Below are 27,175 nucleotides of genomic sequence, written 5' to 3' on the forward strand. Positions count from 1 at the left end.
TCGTCGGTATCCCAATACCTCGTTCAATCTCGTTACCAGCAAGTCACTTTACTCGTACCATAATGCATGATCCCGTGACCAACCACTTAGTCACTTTGAGCTCATTATGATGATGCATTACCGAGTGGGCCCAGAGATACCTCTCCGTCATATGGAGTGACAAATCCCAGTCTCGATCCGTGTCAACCCAACAGACACTTTTGGAGATACCTGTAGTATACCTTTATAATCACCCAGTTACGTTGTGACGTTTGGTACACCCAAACCACCCCTACGGCATCCGGGAGTTACACGATCTCATGGTCTAAGGAAATGATACTTGACATTGGAAAAGCTATAGCAAACGAACTACACGATCTTGTGCTATGCTTAGGATTGGGTCTCGTCCATCACATCATTCTCCCAATGATGTGATCCCATTATCAATGACATCCAATGTCCATGGTCAAGAAACTGTGACCATCTATTGATAAACGAGCTAGTCAACTAGAGGCTTACTAGGGACATGTTGTGGTCTATGTATTCACACATGTATTACAATTTCCGGATAACACAATTATAGCATGAATAAAAGACAATTACCATGAACAAGGAAATATAATAATAACCATTTTATTATTGCCTCCAGGGCATATTTCCAACAAAAACACTGCAGGAGGGGCAAGCACCAGGCCACGAGAGTGGAGGGCGCCCCCCTATAGGGCGCGCCCCCCTGTCTCATGGGCCCCTGGTGATCCCCCTCCACTTATGCCAGCATCCACACACTTCATCTTCTACCCAAAAAAATCCCCATCCATCTCAAGCCCGAGTTCTAGCTCGTTTTGCTGCGATTTTCGATCTCCTTGCTCAAAGCTCCATTTACAAAACTGCTTTGGGAGATTGTTGCTTGGTATGTGACTCCTCCATTGGTCCAATTAGTTTTTGTTCTAGTGCTTTATTCATTGCAAATTTTTGCCGCATAGGTGACCATGTTCTTGAGCTTGCATGTTAAATTTATGAGGTCCCAAGCAATTCTAATGCATGATATAGGCTCTAGGCACTTGTAGGAGTAGTTGCTACCAATCTTGTTTAGTTTTATTCACTTTTATTTTGAAGTTAATAAAAATTTCAGAAATTTTCAGAAAATGTGAAGGAGGTTTTTGAAGGGCTCTTCTAGCCAAAGCTCTCAGGAAAAAAAGCCAAAGAGAAGGAAAAAGCCAAGTACAATCTTCCTCGCTTAGCGGAAGTACGGTCGTGTGAATTGCCATGTGAGGATTTCTTGAAAGAAGCTAGAATTCATGAAGACTTTTATTCTTTGATCGAGACTGCAGGCCTCACCGGTTTCATCAACAATCGGATTGATCAATATCTCTTACTCACCAATACTTTCGTGCAAAACTTTTATTATTATCCTAAAAAGTCACTGCCTGCAGTATCATTTCATTTATATGATGAATTCAGAGAAATATCTTTACGTAATTTTTGCGCGGTGTGGGGGATACCTTATGAGGGAGAATTAGAGGAACCCCATCGTGAAGATGTGGGTGGCTTTGTTAATACTATAGATGTAGAAGAGCCAAAGAAGGGCTCTGAGGCGAAAGTCTCTAGCATACACTTTCCTGTTTTACGCTACTTTGCCATATTTGCTAGTAGATGCTTGATTGGTCGTGGAAATAGTGGAAACTTGAGTGTTCCTGATATTATCATTCTTCAACATGCCTTGCTTGGAGACAATACTTTTAGTATGGGTACCGTCATTGCTAAATGGCTAGCCCTGAATCATACAAAAGGCCCTATATTTGGAGGTATCTATGTTGCACGTCTTGCTAAACATTTTCAGATACCCATTAGGCACCATGAGAAGGAGGAGACAAAATTGCCTCCTCGCATTTTAGATTACAGGAGCATGGTAGCACACAAGTTTATTGTTGACAACGAAGAAAAGATGCTCTTGTATAAACTTAGATTCGATAAGAAACACTTTGAGATTATTATTTTGCCTGCGCCTTTGTTGTATGATTTGCTCGCAGAAAATTTTCTTGTCACACCGGAAGCGGTGAACAATCATCGAGCTCAAGCTTTTACTCCTGAACCTGAGCCGGAACCTAAACTGGACCCTTATCGTGCATCATCTGTCCAGTGGGATCCAGAGATGACCAGCCAGTGGTATCCTGATTACACCTCCCAGTACACCGGGGAGAGTAGCAGCGGTCCTTGGTACTAGACCAACTTAGGCCAAAAGCCTAAGCTTGGGGCAGTACGTATTTCTCACCGACTTTACATTCATGTTCACACACTAGTTGTCGGTGCTCATACTCTTTCATTGTATTATCCATGCTAGTTTAATTTTCTTTTTCTAGTTTTCTTCTTGTGTGTTTGATAAACCTTAAGAAAAATCCAAAAAAAATAGTTAGTTTAATTTGCATGCTTGTAGTAGAATTTAAAATGAAAACCCAAAAAGATTTCTCGTTCTTCTTTTACTTGTTGGGAGCTTTACCGTGTAAATAGTTTTATTTTCTTTTCTTTCCTTTGGGGTCGAGAAGACCATATTGAAAATGTTTAGTGGCTCTCATATGCATGATTGTTTATTTAACGTAGAGCACATATTACCCTGTCTTCTCTCTTGAGTTGAATGCTTGCAGATTCCAGCTTAGTCCAATGCACGTGCACTCTTATTATTATACACATCGTTCGGTCGTGCAAGTGAAAGGCAATAATGATGATATATGATGGACTTATTGGGATGAGAAAAGCTGGTATGAACTCGACCTCTCTTGGTTTTGTAAATATGATGAGTTCATCGTTTCTGAGTCAGCTATTATGAAGTAAACATATTTGCATTGACATTTAGAGATTATAGTTGCTTGTGCCATGCTTGATTAACTATGAGTTATAATGGTTTACCTTGCGTGCCAACATGCTATTAGAATGATTATGATGTGGTATGATGGGATGGTATCCTCCTTTAAATGAATTGAGTGACTCGACTTGGCACATGTTCACGCATGTAGTTGAATCAAATCAACATAGCCTTCATGATATTTATGTTCATGGTGGATTATATCCTACTCATGCTTGTACTCGGTGTAAATTAATTTTAATGCATGTTTACGAATGTTGTCGCTCTCTCAATTGGTCGCTTCCCAGTCTTTTGCTAGCCTTCACCTGTACTAAGCGGGAGTACTGCTTGTGCATCCAAACTCCTTAAACCCCAAAGTTGTTCCATATGAGTCCACTATACCTTCCTATATGCGGTATTTACCTGCCGTTCCAAGTAAATTTGTATGTGCCAAACTCCAAACCTTCAAATGAAATTTTGTTTTGTATGCTCGAGCAGCTCATGTTTCATCTAGGGTTGCCTATATCTTCCATGCTAGGTGGGGTATTCTCAAGAGGAGTGGACTCCGCTCCTCATTCACGAGAAAGGGCCGGTAACCGGGATGCCCAGTCCCATGATCCAAAAAGATCAAATCAAATCAAAATAATTAAACAAAACTCCCCCAGGGTTGTTGTTAGTTGGAGGCACTCGTTGTTTCGAGCAAGCCATGGATTGATGCTTGTTGGTGGTTGGGGGAGTATAAACCTTTACCATTCTGTTTGGGAACTGCCTACAATGCATGTAGTATGAAATATACAGCCATCTCATAGTTGTTGCATTGACAGCGAAAGTATGCCGCTCAAAATGTTATTCAATCTCTATTTTAAAATCAAGCTCTGGCACCTCTACAAATCCCTGCTTCCCTCTGCGAAGGGCCTATCTATTTACTTTTATGTTGAGTCATCACCCTTCTTATTAAAAAGCACCCGCTGGAGAACACACTGTCATTTGCATCCATTACTATTGGTTTATATTGGGTATGACTTGACTGGATCTCTTTTACCATGAATTACAATGTTTAGTCAGTCCTTGATCTTTAAAGGTGCTCTGCATTTATGTTTTGCGGTCTCAGAAAGGGCTAGCGAGATACCATTTTGTTATATCATGTTATGATTGTTTTGAGAAAGTGTTGTCATCTGAGTTTTATTATTATGGCTCGCTAGCTGATTATGCTATTGATATGAGTAATTGTGAGACCTAAGTGTTGTTGTGAGTATGGTTAGTTCATAATATTTGCTGAAACTTGAATGCTGGCTTTTCATGTTTACAACAACAAGAGCAAACAGAGTTTGTAAAAGTTTTTCTTTATCACTTTCAGTTTATCAACTGGATTGCTTGAGGACAAGCAAAGGTTTAAGCTTGGGGGAGTTGATACGTCTCCAACGTATCTACTTTTCCAAACACTTTTGCCCTTGTTTTGGACTCTAACTTGCATGATTTGAATGAAACTAACCCGGACTGATGCTATTTTCAGCAGAACTGCCATGATGTTGTTTTATGTGTAGAAAAGAAAAGTTCTTGGAATGTCTGAAAATCCACGGAGGCACTTTTTGGAATTAATAAGAATTTCTGGGCGAAAGAAATAGACCAGGGGGGCCAGGGCTTGTCCATGAGACAGGGGGGCGCGCCCCCCTGTAGGGTGCGCCCCCTATCTTGTGGGCCCCCTGGACCTCCACCGACCTCAACTCCAACTCCATATATTCATGCTCGGGGAGAAAAAAATTAGAGAGAAAGTTTCATCTCGTTTTACGACACGGAGCCGCCGCCAAGCCCTAATCTCTCTCGGGAGGGCTGATCTAGAGTCCGTTCGGGGCTCCGGAGAGGGGGATTCGTCACCGTTGTCATTATCAACCATCCTCCATCACCAATTTCATGATGCTCACCGCCGTGCGTGAGTAATTCCATCGTAGGCTTGCTGGACGGTGATGGGTTGGATGAGATTTACCATGTAATCAAGTTAGTTTGTTAGGGTTTGATCCCTAGTATCCACTATGTTCTGAGATTGATGTTGCTATGACTTTGCTATGCTTAATGTTTGTCACTAGGGCCCGAGTGCCATGATTTCAGATCTGAACCTATTATGTTTTCATGAATATATGTGTGTTTTTTATCCTATCTTGCAAGTCTATAGTCACCTATTATGTGTTATGATCCGACAACCCCGAAGTGACAATAATCGGGATACTTCTCGGTGATGACCATAGTTTGAGGAGTTCATGTATTCACTATGTGCTAATGCTTTGTTCCGGTTCTCTATTAAAAGGAGGCCTAAATATCTCTTAGTTTCCGCTAGGACCCCGCTGCCACGGGAGGGTAGGACAAAAGATGTCATGCAAGTTCTTTTCCATAAGCACATATGACTATTTATGGAATACATGCCTACATTACATTGATGAACTGGAGCTAGTTCTGTGTCAGCCTATGTTATAACTATTACATGAGGAATCGCATCCGGCATAATTATCCATCACTGATCCATTGCCTACAAGCTTTTCATATATTGTTCTCCGCTTATTTACTTTTCCGTTGCTATTGTTACAATCACTACAAAACCCAAAAACATTACTTTTGCTATCGTTACCTTTATTATCATACTACTTTGCTACTAAATACTTCGCTGCAGATACTAAGTTATCCAGGTGTGGTTGAATTGACAACTCAACTGCTAATACTCACCAGGCAGCTCAAAGACGGTGGCGCCCAGGCAGATGGAAGATGGCGGCGCCCCGCAGATCGACACCCTCCCGTCCCCTTTTTCCTCCGCCGCCGATCCTTCCTATCCTCCGGCGCCCCTTCCATTGTCTCCGGCCATGCTCGTCGCGGCCAGATCCCATCTAACCTCCGATGGTTGCTGCTGCAGTGCCCGCCGGCGACGACCCTTCCCTTCATCCCCGGCGCTGCAGTGACCCACCGCTGGAGCCCATCTCCTCTCCCTCGGGCCTCCTCAGACGAGACACGACTCCCCTTCTTCCTGGTCCTCCTCTGCCTAGGTAGCTACTGCCGGATCCCAAGACGGCTCCCCTTCTTCCTGCATCAACACAGCTCCCCTTCTTCCTCCAACATTCTAGAATATTTGGTAATTTTTTCTGCTGCTATATAATCATCCAATTGTAGTCACACATTATACAACTTATGTTTTGATCCATATACTAATGTTGCTATGCAATTCCATAGTTTGACATCCAAACATGATTCCGTATTGAAACCTCTGTAGGATTCCGTGAGCCAATTCAGTTAACATCCAAACAACTGAATTCACATTCATGTTCATTACAGTTCCCTGGCTGAAATGGAATTAAAACTAATACAATACAGAGGTCTCCAATACAGACATCCAAACACAGCATAAAACATCTTAATGATCTCTTATTTTTTTCAAAATTAAAACGTCCCTCCTTTGGTAACATATATATGTTCACCACGAGATAATTAATTTAACATGCATCGTAGTTGCGGTGGATTCGTGGTGTGTGTGGGTGTGTGCGTACGGGGTGGCGAGTGGCTCGCAGTACACTACGAGTTGTGACCCACCGTGTGGGTTTGTGACTCCCTCGATTCAATCGTACACTAATCATACACGCAAATGTGTACAATCAAGATCAAGGACTCACGGGAAGATATCACAACACAACTCTAGACACAAATTAAAATAATACAAGCTTTATGTTACAAGCCAGGGGCCTCGAGGGCTCGAATACATAAGCTCGAAAACACAAGAGTCAGCGGAAGCAACAATATCTGAGTACAGACATCAGTTAGACAAGTCTGCCTTAAGAAGGCTAGCACAAAAGCATCATCGATCGAAAAGGCAAGGCCTCCTGCCTGGGAGCCTCCTAACTACTCCTGGTCGTCGATGGTCTCCATGTTGTAGTAGGCACCCTCGGGGTAGTAGCAGTCATCGTCGAAGGTGGCGTCTGGATCCTGGGCTCCACCATCTAGTTGCGACATCCGAGAAGAATGGAAAGAGGTGGGAAAAGAGGGAGTAAAGCAACCGTGAGTACTCATCCAAAGTACTCGCAAGCAAGGATCTACACTACATATGCAACATTATCAAAGAGAGGTTGTATATGTGGACTGGGCTGCAGAAATGCCAGAATAAGGGCGGAGAGCCTAGTCCTATCGAAGACTAGCATCTTCAAGCAGCTCCAAGCATCTTGTAGCATCAGAAGAGGTAAGAGTAGCATAATGTAAAGTAGTAGTAGTGACATCAACCTCGGCCAGAGATCCTTTCTCGACTCCCTACGAGAAAGCAATCCCAGAGCCATACTATCTAGTTATCACCTCAAGTATCCAGTTCTAGTTGTATCGATCGGGATACAACTCCGAGTGTCCGTTACCATAGGACAGGCTATCGATAGATGTTTTCTTCCCTGCAGGGGTGCACCAACTTACCCACCACGCTCGATTAACTCTGGCCGGACACACTTTCCTAGGTCATGCCTGGCCTCGGCCAAACAATACGCCGCAACCCGACCTAGGCTTAATAGAGAGGTCAGCATGCCGGACTAAACCTATGCCCCTAGGGGTCATGGGCGATCGCCCTGGGAACTCCTGCACATTGCGAGGGCGGCCGGTGAGCAGACCTAGCTACCTCCTTAAAAAGGCAGGTGCTTACCAATCCAACCCGGCGCGCGCCGCTCAGTCGCTGACGTTTATTAAGCTCCGACTGATGCATACGACGCAGAACGCCCATACTATGCCCACGCCTCAGATCAAATATCCAAACCGTGTCTTGGTAGTGCGGTCACGAGCAGAGACTCACGAAAGATGTGACCCCGTCGCCCCGTCTCAAGGACTTGCGGCAAGGGCAAAGAATGCCCGGCCATGCCTCGTATTCAACTCTCGGGTACCCTCCAGGTTAACCCGTCTCCACATCACTCACGTGTACCCCTCAGGGCCGACTCGCCTTTCCAAGTAACATTTGTAAAGTCCAAGTATCCTGTGTCCAAACATCAAGGGGAAAAACCGAGGAATCACCCTCGGTGTATTCCACTTGATGTAATCATCAAGGTGAACGTAAGAGGATCCACCCTCGAGGTTCACACTTGAGGGGTTGCACGACAGAGTTGTATCGAAAGTGGTTAAGGAGGAATCACCCTCGATGACCACGATCGAATAGCTACACTACCGGGTTAACATCAGAAGTGCTGATGAGGTCTCACCCTTGGCACTTGATAGTAACTCTGCAGAGTCGTACAACTAAAGGGGGGTGATGTGCGGTGCCGGGGCCCGGTCTTCGATCCCGTTGATCGGGTCTTCAAACATAAAGCGGGGCAACTGGGACAAGATGGGGGTCACTGATGGATCACTAACCAACCTATACTAAGCAGTTAGAATAAGCAGGTAAGGTATGAAAGCAGGTACAAAAGCAGGCTATGCATCAGAATAGGAGCAATCAATTAAAGTAGCAAAATCTAATGCACGCATGAGAGAATGGAATGGGCGATATCGGGATGATCAAAGGGGGGCTTGCCTGGTTGCTCTGGCAAGAGAAGGGTTCGTCGTCGATGTAGTCGATCACAGGGGTACCGACAGCGGTCTCGGGGTCTACAGGAAAGAAGTAACGGAGGGGGAACACAATAAATAACCGAGCAATCAAAGCATCACAAAAGCATAACATGGCAATAAGCGGTGCTAGGGGCGACCTAACGCGGTACTAAGCGTTGCAGACAGAGAGGGAAAACATCCGGAGGGGTTTTCCCGGCATTTGGCATTTTCCGGACAAACGGAAGAGAGCGGACGGTTCCATGTTCATCATGCTAGGGGCATGTGACAGATGTACGGACTGCGTATTCAGATTCATTGGATTTTTCTGAGCAACTTTCATATATTAAACTTTTTCAATCGACTTACGGTTAATTTTCTATTAATTTTCAAAGTTTTAAACATTTTTCTAAATTTATTTATATTACGAATATAAACAGTAAATTACTTTTTACACCTAGCTGCAGCTAGCCATATTGGCTTACAGATGGGACCAGAAGGCTGGGTTGACCCATTCAACTAGTCCAGTCAGAAGTTGACCAATCAACTGTTGACTGTTCAACTGGGTCAAACCGGATCCACATGTCATTGACTATTTACCTGAACAAATAAATAAATCTAACTTATTTAAAAGGGCCTACATGTCATCTACTACTAGACTAACTTAGCACTAATTAATACTCCCTAGTAGCACTAATCTAAGCAAGGGCCAGCCACTCCGCCGGCCACACGCACGGCGCACACACACACTACGCTGCACACACGGGCGCACACGGCCATGGCCAGCTGCATGCGCACACACCATGCAGAACACACACACGCACACGCACACTGCACACACTCACCCACAGCTCGGCCATGGCCGGCCGTAGCAGCGGGACAGCGAGCGGCGGCACCGACGGACAGTAGCGGCAGCAACACGAGCGACGCAACAGGCAGCGGCGGCAACGGCAAGCAGCAGCAACGGCACAAGGGGCAGCCAGCACCAGTACAAGCAGCAAGCAGTGGAGACAGTAGGAAGCAGGCAACAGCAGCAGAGTTTCAGCGGCAGCAACGGCAAAGCACTAGGCAGCGGCCACATGCAGCAGCCATTGCGGGCGCGCACAGGCAAAGGGGCCGCGGGTACAACGCATGACGACGGGAGCAGCGGCGTGCGGCCAGGGGACGGCCGACGGGGCGCCGTGGCGTGAGGCACGGACACGAACCACGGCCAACGGCCGGAGCTTGGGCGGCGAGGGACGGCGACAACCGGCGTCGGGGAGAGGGGAAGCAAGGGGGAACGAGCGGAGGCTCAGCCCGGGAGGCCGTGGACGAGCTTGGCGAGGCCGGGAGGCGCCGGTGGTGGAGATCGACGGCGATGGTGGGGGCGGCCGACAGGAGAAGACCGCGCGATGGCGAGACAGCAGGCCGAGCTCCAACCGATAGGCGATGGCGACGGATACGACGATGGCGGAGCTCCTGGACGTCTTGGCGCGACGAAGGGAGGCCGGTGGCCACGGGATCGACGACGATGACGACGACCGCGAGCTCGGCCTCTTCCAGGTCGTCGAATATGAGCGAGGGACAGGGGGATTTGGGGACTAGGGTTGTCTCACGCATCGGGGAGGGCCTTATACGCATCGGGGGCTCGCTAGATGGTTGACACGGCGGCCATGGTGGCCATGGTGGCCATGGCGGCGCGGATGCGTGCCACGCACATCCCCTGCCTTCTTCTCTGTATTGAGGTTGAAGGAGGCTTGTGGCGGGCTGGGCCTAATACTGTAGTAATAGGCCTTTAGTGCACAGTAGGCCTTTAGCATTTTCCCCTTTTCCAGTTTGTCTGTTTTTCTTTTATTTATTAACAGAAGTTGTCTAAAAATAATTAGGGCTGCCAAAACACTTTCGATAAATATGGAACTAGGCCACATAAATACTTTGTGAATTATGAAACTGCCACAAAATGTTTCAAGGCATTTGGAAGTGACTAGGTATTTTTAGAAACTAAATAAGGCAAGATAAATGTTGCTGGACCACCAAATTATAATCCAGGGGCATTTTGCGAATTTTTTTGAGGTTGGTTCAAATTTTATAATTGCATTGGGATTATTTTCAAAAGTAGGAACATTTTAGTTCCTGGAATTGAACAACTTTTATTTATCACTTTGAATTTGAATTTATTTCAGAGAGGATTTTGATAGGAGGTGTTTATCCACTGTGAAAAAAATGGAATAAGGTGATGACTTAGCATGATCAGAGGATGATTACTGTAGTGTGATGTTGGGGATGTTACAGGGTTGGCTGTTTTGTTAGGCATGTACGTGCCACATGAGAGTCGTGAATTTGTAATTTAAAACATCACAACCCTTTAATACATACATGTTTTGGCCACATGCAATCGATGGATGTCCTACACAACACTTGATAATCGCGTATGACGCTTTTCTGTGGGCCCGTGAGGTCGTCGTCCATCACTTTGACAAAAAGCCGGTAGTGAGGTTAATTTGACCAGCAAAGTAGAATCTTTTTTGTTTATGTTATGGTGATATATAGTACACGTCGAAGAGGTGAGAGGGGACTAGCATACTATATGTACGCGTCCGTCAACAAGTACACCTCACTCAGTGTGGAGACTTTTTGGTTTCTGAGGCACGTGCCACATGAAAATTGTGAAAATGGCTATTCAAACATCACGCAGCACCTCTTTGCGCCACATGCATGCAGGCGGTGGTTATCCTAGCTAGTGTTGGGGAACGCAGTAATTTCAAAAAATTCCTACGATCATGCAAGATCTGTCTCTAGGTGATGCATAGCAATGAGAGGGGAGAGTGTTGTCTACGTACCCTCGTAAACCGAAAGCGGAAGTGTTATGATAACGCGGTTGATGTAGTCGTACGTCTTCACGATCCGACGGATCCTAGAACCGAAGGTATGGCACCTCCGCGATCTGCACACGTTCAGCTCGGTGACATCCCACGAACTCTAGATCCAGCTGAGGTCAAGGGAGAGTTTCGTCAGCATGACGGTGTGGTGACGGTGATGATGAAGTTACTGGCGCAGGGCTTCGCCTAAGCACTACGACGATATGACCGAGGTGGAAATCTGTGGAGGGGGGCACCGCACACGGCTAAACAATCAATTTGTGTGTTCTAGGGTGCCCCCTACCCCCATATATAAAGGATCAAGGTGGGAGGCCGGCCGGCCCTCCTAGGGCGCACCAAGAGAGGGGACCTAATAGGACTCCAAGTACTAGTAGGTTTCCACCTAAGGAAGAGGGGGAAGGAGGAAGGAAGAGGGGGAAGGGAAGGAAAGGGGGGGCGTCCCCTTTCCCTTGTCCTATTCAGACTCAAGGGAGGGGGGCGGCCAGCCCCTCCTGGCCCTTCTTCTTCTCCCACTAAGGCCCATCTAGGCCCACTAGTTCCCCGGGGGGTTCCGGTAACCCTCCGGCACTCCGAATTTATCCAAAACTTCTCCGGAACACTTCCGGTGTCCGAATATAGTCGTCAATATATCAATCTTTATGTCTCGACCATTTCAAGACTCCTTGTCATGTCCGTTATCACATCCGAGACTTCAAACAATCTTCGGTACATCATATCACATAAAGTCATAATATCAATCGGCATTGAACGTTAAGCGTGCGGAGCCTATGGGTTCGAGAACTATGTAGACATGACCGAGACTCACTTCCGGTCAATAACCAATAGCGGAACATGGATGCTCATATTGGTTCCTACATATTCTACGAAGATCTTTATCGGTCAAACCGCATAACAACATATGTTGTTCCCTTTGTCATCGGTATGTTACTTGCCCGAGATCCGATCGTCGGTATCTCAATACCTAGTACAATCTCATTACCGACAAGTCTCTTTACTCATTCTGTAATACTTCATCCCGCAACAAACTCATTAGTCACAATGCTTGAAAGGCTTATAGTGATGAGTATTACCGAGAGGGCCCAAAGATACCTCTCCAAAACACGGAGTGACAAATCCTAATCTCGATCTATGCCTACCCAACAAACACCTTAGGAGACACCAGTAGAGCACCTTTATAATCACCCATTTACGTCGTGACGTTTGGTAGCACACAAAGTGTTCCTCCGGTATTCGGGAGTTGCATAATCTCATAGTCTGAGGAAGTTGTGTAAGTCATGAAGAAAGCAATAGCAATGAAACTAACACAATCACAATGCTAAGCTAACGGATGGGTCATGTCCATCACATCATTCTTCTAATGATATGATCACGTTCATCAAATGACAACACATGTCTATGGTTAGTAAACATAACCATCTTTGATTAACGAGCTAGTCAAGTAGAGGCATACTAGGGACTATATGTTTTGTCTATGTATTCACACATGTACTAAGTTTCCGGTTAATATAATTCTAGCATGAATAATAAACATTTATCATGAATTAAGGAAATAAATAATAACTTTATTATTGCCTCTAGGGCATATTTCCTTCAGTCTCCCACTTGCACTAGAATCAATAATCTAGATTACATAGTAATGATTCTAACACCCATGGAGCTTTGGTGCTGATCATGTTTTGCTCGTGGAAGAGGCTTAGTCAAAGGGTCTGCAACATTCAGATCCATTTGTATCTTGCAAATCTCTATGTCCCCTTCCGACACTTGATGATGGATGGAACTGAAGTGTCTCTTGATCTGCTTGGTTATCTTGTGAAATCTGGATTCCTTTGCCAAGGCAATTGCACCAGTATTGTCACAAAATATTTTCATTGGACCCGATGCACTAGGTATGACACCTAGATCGGAGATGAACTCCTTCATCCAAACTCCTTCGTTTGCTGCTTCCGAAGCAGCCATGTACTCCGCTTCACACGTAGATCCCACCACGACGCTCTGCTTGGAACTGCACCAACTGACAGCTCCTCCATTCAATAAAAATACATATCTGGTTTGAGACTTAGAGTCATCCGGATCAGTGTCAAAGCTTGCATCGATGTAACCGTTTACGACGAGCTTTTTTCACCTCCATAAATGAGAAATATATCCTTAGTCCTTTTCAGGTATTTTAGGATGTTCTTGACCGTTGTCCAGTGCTCCACTTCGGGATTACTTTGGTACCTCCCTGCTATGCTTATAGCAAGACATACATCAGGTCTGGTACACAGCATTTCATACATGATAGAACCTATGGCTGAAGCATAGGGAATGACTTTCATTTTCTCTCTATCTTCTGCAGTGGTCGGGCATTGAGTCTGACTCAACTTCACACCTTGTAACACAGGCAAGAACCCTTTCTTTGACTGATCCATTTTGAACTTCTTCAAAACTTTATCAAGGTGTGTGCTTTGTGAAAGTCCAATTAAGTGTTTCGATCTATCTCTATAGATCTTGATGCCCAATATGTAAGCAGCTTCTCCGAGGTATTTCATAGCAAAACTCTTATTCAGGTATCCCTTTATGCTATCCAGAAATTCTATATCATTTCCAATCAACAATATGTCATCTACATATAAGATTAGAAATGCTACAGAGCTCCCACTCACTTTCTTGTAAATGCAGGCTTCTCCAAAAGTCTGTATAAAACCATATGCTTTGATCACACTACCAAAGCGTTTATTCCAACTCCAAGAGGCTTGCACCAGTCTATAAATGGATCGCTGGAGCTTGCACACTTTCTTAGCACTCTTTGGATCGACAAAACCTTCCGGTTGCATCATATACAACTCTTCTTCAAGAAATCCATTCAGGAATGCAGTTTTGACATCCATTTGCCAAATTTCATAATCATAAAATGCAGCAATTGCTAACATGATTCGGATAGACTTAAGCATCGCTACAGGTGCGAAAGTCTCATCGTAGTCAAATCCTTGAACTTGTCGAAAACCTTTTGCAACAAGTTGAGCTTTTAAACAGTAACATTACCGTCTGTGTTGGTCTTCTTCTTAAAGATCCATTTATTTCCTATGGCTTGCCGATCATCGGGCAAGTTCACCAAAGTCCACACTTTGTTCTCATACATGGATCCCATCTCAGATTTCATGGCTTCAAGCCATTTCGTGGAATCTGGGCTCATCATCACTTCCTCATAGTTTGTAGGTTCATCATGGTCTAGTAACATGACTTCCAGAACAGGATTACCGTATCACTCTGGTGCTAATCTTACTCTGGAAGACCTACGAGGATCGGTAGTAACTTGGTCTAAAGTTTCATGATCATCATCATTAACTTCCTCACTAATTGGTGTAGGAATCACTGGAACTGATTTCTGTGATGAACTACTTTCCAATGAGGGAGAAGGTACAATTACCTCATCAAGTTCTACTTTCCTCCCACTCACTTCTTTCGAGAGAAACTCCTTCTATAGAAAGGATCCATTCTTAGCAATAAATATTTTGCCTTCGTATCTGTGATAGAAGGTGTACCCAACAGTTTCCTTTGGGTGTCCTATGAAGACGCACTTCTCCAATTTGGGTTCGAGCTTATCAGGTTGAAGCTTTTTCACATAGCCATCGCAGCCCCAAACTTTGAGAAATGACAACTTTGGTTTCTTGCCAAACCACAGTTCATAAGGCGCCGTCTCAACGGATTTTGATGGTGCCCTATTTAAAGTGAATGCAGCCGTCTCTAAAGAATAACCCTAGAACAATAGCGGTAAATCAGTAAGAGACATCATAGATCGCACCATATCTAATAAAGTACAGTTATGACGTTTGGACAAACCATTTCGCTGTGGTGTTCCAGGTGGCATTAGTTGTGAAATGCTACATCTTGAGCTTGCGTTAGTTTTCCTTGAAGAGGAAAGGGTGATGCAGCAATAGTAGCGTAAGTATTTCCCTCAGTTTTTGAGAACCAAGGTATCAATCCAGTAGGAGGCTCCTCAGAAGTCCCACAGACCTACACAAACAAACAAGAACCTCGCAACCAACGCAATAAAGGGGTTACCAATCCCTTCATGGCCACTTGCGAAGAAATATATTTTTGGTATTTTATGATATAGATTGGAAAGTAAAGATGCAAATAAAAGTAGATGATAAACTTATATGATAAATGATAGACCCGGGGGCCATAGGTTTCACTAGTGGCTTCTCTCAAGATAGCATAAGTATTACGGCGGGTGAATAAATTACTGTCGAGCAATTGATAGAAAAGCAAATAATTATGAGATTATCTAGGCATGATCATGTATATAGGCATCACGCCCATGACAAGTAGACCGACTCCTGCCTGCATCTACTACTATTACTCCACACATCGACCGCTATCCAGCATGCATCTAGAGTATTAAGCTCATAAAGAACAGAGTAACGCATTAAGAAAGATGACATGATGTAGAGGGATAAACTCATGCAGTATGATATAAACCCCATATTTTTATCCTCTATGGCAACAATACAATACGTGCCTTGTTGCCCCTGCTATCATTGGGAAAGGACACCGCAAGATTGAACCCAAAGCTAAGCACTTCTCCCATTGCAAGAAAGATCAATCTAGTAGGCCAAACCATACTGATAAATCAAAGAGACTTGCAAAGATAACTTAATCACACATAAAATAATTCAGAGGAGATTCTAATATTTCTCATAGATAAACTTGATCATAAACCCATGAATTGTCGACAATTCATGGGTTTATGATCAAGGGTTTATGATCAAGTTTATCTATGAGAAATATTTGAATCTCCTCTGAATTATTTTATGTGTGATTAAGTTATCTTTGCAAGTCTCTTCGATTTATCAGTTTGGTTTGGCCTACTAGATTGATCTTTCTTGCAATGGGAGAAGTGCTTAGCTTTGGGTTCAATCTTGCGGTGTCCTTTCCCAATGACAGCAGGGGCAGCAAGGCACGTATTGTATTGTTGCCATAGAGGATAAAAAGATGGGGTTTATATCATATTGCATGAGTTTATCCCTCTACATCATGTCATCTTTCTTAATGCGCTACTCTGTTCTTTATGAGCTTAATACTCTAGATGCATGCTGGATAGCGGTCGACGTGTGGAGTAATAGTAGTAGATGCAGGCAGGAGTCGGTCTACTTGTCACGGGCGTGATGCCTATATACATGATCATGCCTAGATAATCTCATAATTATTCGCTTTTCTATCAATTGCTCAACAGTAATTTGTTCACCCACCGTAATACTTATGCTATCTTGAGAGAAGCCACTAGTGAAACCTATGGCCCCCGGGTCTATCTTTTATCATATAAGCTTTCAATCTACTTTTATTTGCATCTTTACTTTTCGCATCTATATTATAAAATACCAAAAATATATTTATCTTATCATATTATCTCTATCAGATCTCACTTTCGCAAGTGGCCGTGAAGGGATTGACAACCCCTTTATTGCGTTGGTTGCGAGTTCTTTGTTTGTTTGTGTAGGTGCGTGGGACTTTTGAGGAGCCTCCTACTGGATTGAAACCTTGGGTCTCAAAAACTGAGGGAAATACTTACGCTACTATTGCTGCATCACCCTTTCCTCTTCAAGGAAAACCAACACAAGCTCAATACGTAGCAAGAAGGATTTCTGGCGCCGTTGCCGGGGAGGTCTTCGCTCAAGTCAAGACATACCAAGTACCCATCACAAACTCATCTCCCTCGCATTTACATTATTTGCCATTTGCCTCTCGTTTTCCTCTCCCCCACTTCACCCTTGTCGTTTTATTCGCCCTCTCTTTCCCAATCTTCTCCTCTCTTTTTCGCTTGCCTTTTTCTGTTTGCTTGTGTGTTGGATTACTTGTTGCCATGGCGCAAGATAATACCAAATTGTGTGATTTATCCAATACCAATAATAATTATTTCCTTAGTACTCCGATTGCTCCTCTTAATGATGTTGAGTCTTGTGAAATCAATACTACTTTGCTGAATCTTGTTATGAAAGATCAATTCGTCGACCTTCCTAGTGAAGATGTCGCTACTCATCTAAACAACTTTGTTGATTTGTGTGATATGCAAAAGAAGAAAGATATGGATAATGATATTGTTAAATTGAAGTTATTTCCATTTTCACTTAGAGATCGTGCTAAAGTTTGGTTTTTGTCTTTGCCTAAAAATAGTATTGATTCTTGGAACAAGTGCATAGATGCTTTTATCTCTAAGTATTTTCCTCCCACTAAGATTATCACTCTTAGGAATGATATTATGAATTTTAAACAACTTGATGATGAGCATGTTGCCCAATCTTGGGAAAGAATGAAATTGATGATTCACAATTTCCCTACTCATGGTTTGAATTTATGGATGATCATACACAAATTTTATGCCGGTTTGAACTTTGCTTCTAGAAATCTTTTAGATTTGGCCGCGGGAGGCACGTTTATGGAAATCACGTTAGGAGATGCTACAAAACTTCTTGATAATATTATGGCTAATTATTCTCAATGGCACACCGAAAGATCTTCTAGTAAAAAAGTGCATGCTATAGAAGAAATCAATGTTTTGAGGATGAACTTATGAAATTATTTGCTACTAAGAGTGCTCCTATTAATCCCAATGATATGCCTTTGTCTACTTTGATTGAGAATAATAATGAATCTATGGATGTGAATTTTGTTGGTAGGAATAGTTTTGGAAACAATGCTTATAGAGGAAAGTTTAATCCTAGACCATTCCCTAGTAATTCTGTCGGGGATATAACTATTCGTAAGCCGCCCAGGAGGGGTCGGGTTACGCAAGAAGATTCACCAGAGAGAAGCCCAAGACCAAGCATGAAGATGGCGGTTCAATAAAGGGCTTAAGGCCCACAGGCGGCTTAAGGCCCGTTGTAGTAAACCGCCATAAAGGCATGACTTGTACCATAAGGTAGACTTAACTGGTCACCGAGCCGGACATTGTTTATAAGCCGGCCGGGACTCTGTAAGCCACAGGGCGTCAACCCGTGTATATAAGGGGACGACGTGCTGGCGGCTTAGGGCAAGAAACAACTCATCGAGAGCCGGGCATAGCATATCTTACTCCCTGGTCATCAAAACATCAATACCAACCCAACTAGACGTAGGCCTTACCTTCACCGTAAGGGGCCGAACTAGTATAAACCCTCTCGTGTCCTTTGTCCCGATTTAACCTCTTCAAGCTTCCTAGTTGCGATGGCTCCACAACTAAGTCCTTTCACAAGGACAACTGACGTGACAATTCCACGACTGTTGGCGCCCACCGTGGGGCCAGCGCACGGTGGATTTGAGTTCTTGAAGGGCAACTTCGAAGGGCTCAAGGGATACGTAGTGGGCCGCATGACCAAGAGTCGTCGCGGTAAGATCTACATCGACGACGAAGGCTTGGGTCCCGACGCCGGCTCAATTGAGTACGGATACCGGGTCCCCTTCGGCGGAATCCACGTCTTCATCGGCCGGATCGGTGAGCCTGGCCCTGAGCCGGACAACTGCACCGACCTCATCGAGACGGCTCAGCGTGCGAGGAAGACCCGGACTCAACCTGCTGTGAAGCGTGCCTTCGTGGGCTGCATCCATGGAGAGGAACTCTCTAAAGGATCTGAAGATAGGGTAGAGACGGCCGTCCTCTTAGACGGTGATTCGTCCGCTGGCTCAACAAATTCGTTGTACCAATTGCAAGACGGCGTACTCGGGGGCTGTTCCGATGGCATCAATATTCCAGACCCCTGTGAGCCGCCAAGATGGGCAGGAGTCTTCATGGCTGGGACTCAGCCCGGCTCAAACTCTACAGCTGCTGCAGTAGTAATGTCCGGGTTAGGAGTAGCCGGGGCAGGCGGCCCCGTGCGCCCACCGGCTCAGGTGCTGATAGACCTCATGGACAAGCTTACGACCCTGTTAACCGCAACGGTTATTCCTGCAGACAAAGATGAGCATGACGTGGAGGTAGCACGGGTGCGTGAGGAGATAGCTCAGGCCAAGGAGGCCTTGGCAGCTGAGGATACTAGACTAGCTACAGAGCGGGCGGCTCTCAATGCCCGGGCACAGCGGTTGCAGTCAGAAGCTTACCAACTCACGATGAGCTTAAATGCATCTAATGAGGTAATGAGGAGGAGACATCAGAAAACCTAGTCCCGTTTACCTCCGAATTACGACCCTCGGGTTCTTTTTGCTACACCCGGAGCCGGCCCAAGTAACCCGCCAGAGGCCAATCAGCTTATGACAGCCGGAACAGGAGGGCCGGCTCAGCCTCGGGAAATGGCACCACCTCACGAGAGCATGCCACCGCCGCGTTATGTGCCGATTCCACCGAGTCACTTTTCCAACCCCATGGAGAACTTAATTGCATCTTCATCACGTTTGGAGGCTCTTCCCATGGACGGTGATGACCCGGCGGCAGTGGAGACCCGGAGAGTCAGAGAAGTTCTCCATACGGCCTTAGCTCAGCAGGAGACCTATTCTTACAGCCGGGACAGAATTCATTCAACTCCCCCGCCTTGGTTAGCGCCGCCTCGCCAGAACCGGAGCCCGAGTTACAGCAGGCACATGGAGTTGGAAGCTTTGTCAAGCAACGCCCAACGCCGTAACCAGCCCAGTGGCTATAATCCGGTGCAAGATCGAATACGGCAGGAGAACGAGCGGGCGGCTCAGTTAGCGGCTCAACAGATGGCACATCAAGATTTTCCAGAGTATCCAACGACCTCCATTGAGGCGGGAGTAGCCACTAGAACCGGTGGTGTTCCTTGCCTGGTGCCGGCTTTGCGTAATGTGTGGTTGCCTCGAAAGGTGCCGAATTACACGGCCGACTTACAGCCCGGAGCATGGATCGAGAGTTATGAGATGGCCATGGAGCTGTTAGAAGTCAGTGACGTGGCAATGGCTAAATATTTCACCATGATGTTAGATGGAACGGCCCGGTCTTGGTTAAAAGGTTTGCCACCCAGTTCCATTGGTTCATGGGAAGATTTAAAGGCCCGGTTCATCTAGAACTTCAAGGACACCTGTAGGCAATCTATGTTGATTGTGGACTTGACAAATTGTAAGCAGGGGGAGGGTGAATCCACCACCCATTGGGTACGCCGGGTCAAGGAGATAATTCATTCATCTGACAAGATGGATGCCGGCTCTGCAGTCCTTATGTTGGAGAAGAATTGTAGCTTTGAGCCGCTGAGGCAAAAACTGGTGCGCCTTAGACGTGACTGCAAGGATATGGGTACGCTGATGGCGGCTTTAGTTAAGTATGCCGATTCTGATAGTACCAAGGATCCCGTGTCTGACGATGAGAAGACAAGGAAGGGAAAAAGGAACGGCAATGGAAAGGGTCAACAGCATAACCCAGGGAATCAAAGCGGCAATAAGCGTAAGGCGGACGGTAACCCGGAGTTTGTGGCCAATGCCAATATGCAAGGTAACAATCAGAGACGTAAGGGTAAGCCGCCTCGATCCGGCGGGTCAGGCCCATCTCTTGAGCAGCTACTCAATGAGCCCTGCCCGAGACACTGCACTAGGGAGCGGCCTGCCACACACCTGTGGAAAGATTGCGCGATCATGAAGGCGTTTAAGAATTCCAACACCTATGATGGCCATAATGGGTCTGGTGGCGGTTCAGGGGCTGGCGGTTTTCATGGCCCGGGTGGCGGCTCAGGCTCCGGCTTTCAAGGGCGTCAAGGAGGCTATACTCAACAGCAGTCTGGTCAAGGAGAGCAGCACCAGTAGCAGTCGGGTTATCAAAGCAACCCGAAGCAGTTGAATGGTGGGCAGTACCACGTGTTTACCACTAGTTTATGCAAACGTGACCAGAAGGTTTGTAAGAGGGCCGTGAATTCTGTCGAGCTGGCAGTTCCCCGTTACTTGAGGTGGTCAGAACAGCCCATTGTATGGAACAGAGAAGATCACCCTCCACGGGTCGATAATCCGGGTCAGTTGGCCTTAATGGTAGCACCTCAGGTTGGTGGATATAAATTCACTAAGGTGCTCATGGACGGGGGTAGTAGCATCAATATCATCTATTATGAGACCTTTCGACGCATGGGGTTAACTGATAAAAATCTGAGGACATCCAACACTATTTTCCATGGAGTGGTCCCTGGTAAGTCGGCTTACCCGGTTGGCAAGATTGAGCTGGAGGTGGCCTTCGGAGACGAATATGATTCCAGAGCTGAGAAGTTGACGTTTGAGGTGGTCAAAATCAGGAGCCCATATCATGCTCTGTTCGGGCGGTCGGCTTATGCTAAGTTCATGGCCCGAGCGTGTTATGTTTATTTGCAGCTCAAGATGCCGGGTCACAAGGGCACCATCATTGTGCATGGAAGTCAGAAGGTGGCGTTGGAGTGTGAAGAAGGCGACGCGGCTTATGCTGAGTCGGCCTGTGCAGCGGAAGAGCTCAAATTTTATCAAGATAATGTTGACCCAGCAAACATGACCTCCCTGAAGAAACCAACTACAGAGCACGACCCGGCGTTCAAGTTTAAATCGGCGGCCAAGACAAAGCTTGTTGACTTTACCCCGGGTAACCCTTCTAAGCAGTTCAGCATCAGCAGCAATTTGGATCCCAAATAGTAAAGCGCGCTCATCGAGTTCATCCGTGAGAACCGGGACATCTTTGCATGGAAACCTTCTGACATGACGGGTGTACCGACGGAACTCGCTGAGCACACTCTCAATATTGATCCGAAGTATAAGCCGGTCAGGCAGTTTCTTCGGCATTTTAATGAAGAAAGACGGAAAGCTATTGGAGAGGAAGTCGCCCGGCTCTTAGCGGCCGGGTTTATTATTGAAGTTTTTCACCCGGAGTGGTTGGCTAACCCGGTGCTTGTCCTCAAGAAGAACGGCACTTGGCGGATGTGTGTGGACTACACGGATTTAAACAAGGCTTGTCCAGCTGATCCCTTTGCTCTCCCCCATATTGATCAAATCATTGATGCTACGGCGGGTTGTGAACGTTTGAGTTTTTTGGATGCTTACTTTGGTTATCATCAGATCAAAATGGCAGTTAAGGACTAGGAGAAGACGGCTTTCATCACTCCGTGTGGAGCCTTCTGTTATGTATCTATGCCATTTGGACTCAAAAGTGCCCAGGCGACTTATCAGTGGTGTGTGCAGAGCTGTTTGCACGATCAAATTGGACGTAATGTTCATGCTTACGTGGATGACATTGTGGTGAAGTCCAGAGAAAAGGAAACCTCGATATCTGACTTGAAAGAGACCTTTGATAATCTCCGGGTTTACAAGATGATGCTTAACTCGGCCAAGTGTGTGTTTGGTGTACCTGCGGGTAAGCTCTTAGGTTTTCTGGTGTCAAATAGAGGCATGGAAGCTAACCCGGAGAAGATTAAGGCGATTACCTCTCTGTCTAAGCCGGCGTGCATCAATGATGTTCAACGACTGGCGGGTCGTGTTGCCGCTTTAAGACGGTTCATAAGCCGGTTAGGTGAGAAGGCGCTACCGCTATATCAGATGATGAAGAAAACAGACACTTTTGTCTGGAGTGATGCTGCTGATGCTTCCTTTGAAGACTTGAAGAGACAGTTGTCTGAATCGCCGGTTCTTGCGGCTCCCATTGATAAAGTGATATTGCTGCTATACGTGGCTGCCAATTCACGAGCCGTTAGTGTTGCCATCGTGGTGGAGCGTAAGGAAACTGGCAAGGAGCATCCAGTTCAACGCCGGTTTATTACATCAGTGAGGTGCTCATTGAGTCTAAACAAAGGTATCCACATTGGCAGAAACTCGTTTACGGAGTGTTCATGGCAACCTAGAAATTGAAGCAATACTTTCAAAGTCATCCTATAACTGTGATAAGTTCTGCCCCTTTGGGAGATATCATCCAGAATAGGGAGGCCACAGGACGAGTCGCCAAGTGGGCCATCAATCTTGGGCCTCATGATTTGAAGTATATGCCACGTACTGCCATTAAGTCTCAGGCCTTGGTGGACTTTATCAATGATTGGACAGAATTACAGGCACCTGAGGAGAAGCCAGATAACACATATTGGACGATTCACTTTGACGGGTCCAGGCAGCTAGAAGGCTCGGGGGCCGGAGTGGTGTTAACTTCCCCTCGAGGTGACAAATTTTGTTATGTACTCCGGCTTATGTTTCCATGTACTAACAATGTAGCTGAGTACGAGGCCTTACTCCATGGTCTCCAGATGGCTAAGGAGATGAACTTAAGCTGGGTAAGATGCTTGGGCGACTCAGATCTCGTGGCTCAGCAGGTGTCAGGCAAGTGAGATTCCAAGGATCCCCTTATGGCGGCTTATCATCGTGAAGTAGATGCTGTGGCTGGTCACTTCAAGGGTTATCAAGTGGAGCACATTGATCGAAGGAAGAATGAGGCGGCTGATGCTTTAAGCCGGTTGGGATCCCAACGTAAGCCGGTGCCACCTAACATCTTTCTTGATATTTTACATAACCCTTCTGTCAAGGTGCCTACTGAGGAAGAGCTAGCAGTGCCAGACCCGGAGGCACAGCTGGTGGCGGCTCTTCACGTTATCTCGGATTGGACAGTGCCCTATTTGGCTTATATGACCCGGGGTGAGTTACCTGAGGATGAGACCTTGGCAAGAAAAATCGTCAGGCGCTCCAAATCTATGACGATTGTTAACGGTGAGTTACATCACCTAAGTGTCACTGGGGCGTTTCAATGCTGTGTGTCCCCTGCAGAAGGCCAAGAAATACTTCGTGAGATCCATGAAGGGGATTGTGGCCATCATGCCGGGTCAAAATCTCTGGTAGCAAAAGCTTTCCGTCATGGTTTCTACTGGCTGACGGCTCATGCTAATGCGGAAGATCTGGTCAGCAAATGTGACGGTTGTCAAAAGTTCTCACGACGAGCTCATGTGCCGGCTCAAGAATTGAGGATGATCCCAATCACTTGGCCGTTTGCAGTCTGCGGGCTTGACATGGTTGGGCCTTTCAAGAGGTCTAAGGATAAAAAGACACATCTCCTGGTGGTAGTGGATAAGTTTACAAAGTGGGTTGAGGCAGAGATGGTCAGTAAATGTGATGCAGCCATGGCAGTTCAATTCATGGAAAAGGTGATCTTTCATTTTGGTTTCCCACATAGCATCATAACTGATAATGGCACTAATCTCTCCAAGGGTGCCATGGAAGAGTTCTGTCAAAGAGAACATATCTGGCTTGATGTTTCGACTCTTGCTCATCCTCAATCCAATGGTCAAGCAGAAAGAGCTAATCAAGAGATCCTGAAAGGTATCAAGCCCCGGCTCTTAGTCCCCTTATAGCGGACTCCGGGTTGTTGGGTGGAGGAGTTACCTTCTGTGTTATGGAGCATCAACACTACGCCTAACAGATCTACAGGCTACACGCCTTTCTTTATGGTGTATGGTACAGAGGCAGTCCTGCCAAGTGACATCCGGCACGATTCACCCCGCGTGGTGGCTCACGTTGAGGCTGACAACTAAGAAGCTCGTCAAAATGCACTTGACTTATTAGATTAGGAGCGAGACTTGGCAATAGCCCGCTCGGCGATTTATCAACAAGACCTGCACCGCTATCACAGCCACCGGGTTAGGAGCAGAACCTTTCAAGAAGGTGACTTGGTGCTCCAGCTCATCCAGGATCAGTATGATATGCACAAGCTATCCCCGCCTTGGGAAGGGCCCTTTGTGGTCAGCAAGAATCTGCACAACGGGTCATACTACCTCATCGATGTTCGAGAGCACAAAGACTCACATAAGTCGGAGGAGGAGACCCGCCGGCTGTGGAATATTGCTCATCTCCGGCCTTATTATACTTAAGCCACCAGCTTTCAGGATGTATATATTTTTTGACAATGTATATATTATATAAAGAAATAAAGCAGGACCTCCATCCTTTTTACCCTCAAAAATCTATGTGTCTTCTTTACCAAGTAGTGGAGACAACCAACAGGGAGCGGATCACATCTGAATTCGGCTTTCCCTTTGGACTGGCTTATGATCATATCTGAATCTAGCCATGGTCACTTGGGGGCTTCCTGTTCAAACATAGGTTGTATTCGAACCAAAGAGAACATAGCTGTCGATACCCACTTGATCGGCATACTGCCAAACCCACTTGGGGGCTTCTTGATCATATTTGAATCATAGCTTAACCCCTTTGGGTCTGACGTGGATCATATTCGAATCAGCGTCATTAAACAACTCTTATGTTCACTTGGGGGCTTCCTGTTCAAACATAGGTCGTATTCGAACCAAAGAGAACATAGCTGTCGATACCCACTTGATCGGCATCGCCAAAGCCACTGGGGGCTATATGATCGTATCCGAATCTTAGCTTAACCCCTTTGGGACGGTTTTCTGACCATATTCGAATCAGGAGCCTGGGAACATTGCTTATTATCCGTTATAAATATAATCTTTAACTATCTTAAAACCTTCTTGCAAGCATTGTGAGATGGTTCTTGATTCATCCGGTTTTATATTGATTACCCCAGGTTCTAAAGTGCCAGGTAAAGCATCATATGAGCCGGGAAAATTATCAAAGGGTTTGCAGGTATGCTATTGTGATTATATTTAATCATAAACCGGCCTGTATATGATGTCTTTGGGTTATGTTCCGGGTTATCAATACTCTATATAAACCCCTGATGCGATAAACAGCCAAGAAATTTTTTGCTTGTTTTATGTGCAGGATAAGGCAAAGCAAGTTAAACATCAAGGAAATAAGCGGTCAATGTAAGCCAGCAAAATATAGTGATGGCGGCTTACGAAAGTAATAAGCACCATAAACATGCGCAAGGGCATGACAAACATTAAGAGGTTTTTTCTATCCTATTACAAGAGTCCCCGAGTCTGAATAAGTGAAGCATTGTTTTGGTAAAGTTATAAAACGCCTGGCGGTTCATTCCTTCGGCAGGCTTGAAGACTCCGGGTTATCCTTCTCCGCCTCTCGTCGGTTGCTTTGTCCTGGAAGGTGGACGAGGCCCAGTCAATGCCACTCAAGGCTTCAAACTCAGCTTCATCATCTATTAAACCGGCCAGGTCCACTTCAGGGGCAAAGGTATGCTTACGCGTTGGAGGGATCAGGCTGACTTGGTCATATGGAATGTTTGGGATTCTCCGGTTCTCGCTATCATAGCCCGGTGAATACTTAGTAAGATCAGTATCATTCCCAATAAGGGTAGCCAAGGGACGTACGACTTTGACACAGGCGGTGAAATCTTGATCATCAAATGCAGTACCGTCCTCCTTCAGGCTTGGATATCCAAGAGAGAGGTCAGCCAAGTCAAGCTCTGGCACCCATGCCTTTGCCCGGCTTAATGCGGCCACGGCTCCGGCTCTTGAAGATGCCCGCCTTAAATCCTGAATTCGCTGAGGCAACACTGCGAGATGCTTCAACACATCTTGTAGGAGGTGGGGAGTGGTATTTGATAAGGCCACAACGGCCAAGGCATGTTGTGACCCGGAGTACAGCTGTTCCACTAAGGTGTAAACCACCTTAAGCTTCATCAGCATGTTTTGCTTGAGGTTGGTACTCCTAGGGCCTGTATGTTCACAAGCATAACAATGAGTTGGAGGTAACCATTACAATAGTCATTGGAAGATTACAATGCTTGAGGTTTTGCACAATAACTTACCGAAGATGGAGACCATTTGGGATATCTGCCGTTTCAAGTCAGATAACTCAGTTGTTGCCTCTGCAAGAGCTGTTTCTGCCATCTCGGCCCGAGTCACCAGTGAAGTTTTCTCATCAGCCCAGATTTTCTTCTCTGACTCAAAATTTTGCTTCAACTTCTCTTGTTCAGAGACGCTGAATTCAAACTTGGAATTGGCCTTCTGAGTTTCAAGCTCTTGAAGTTTCAGCTGGCTCTTCAGGTCAGCAAGCTCCGACTCAAATTGACTTATGGTGGCCTGTATTGATACCAGGTTATGGTAAGAATCATGGTAAGGTAACATTCAAGTCCCAAACATTTTACAAGTTAAGATATTTGGCACTTGGGGGCTAATGTATGCTTAAAAAATTCTTTTACCTACCCTACCGAGTAATA

The sequence above is a fragment of the Triticum aestivum genome, chromosome 7B (genome assembly GCF_018294505.1).
Source record: "Triticum aestivum cultivar Chinese Spring chromosome 7B, IWGSC CS RefSeq v2.1, whole genome shotgun sequence".
NCBI classification, from domain to species: Eukaryota; Viridiplantae; Streptophyta; class Magnoliopsida; order Poales; family Poaceae; genus Triticum; species Triticum aestivum.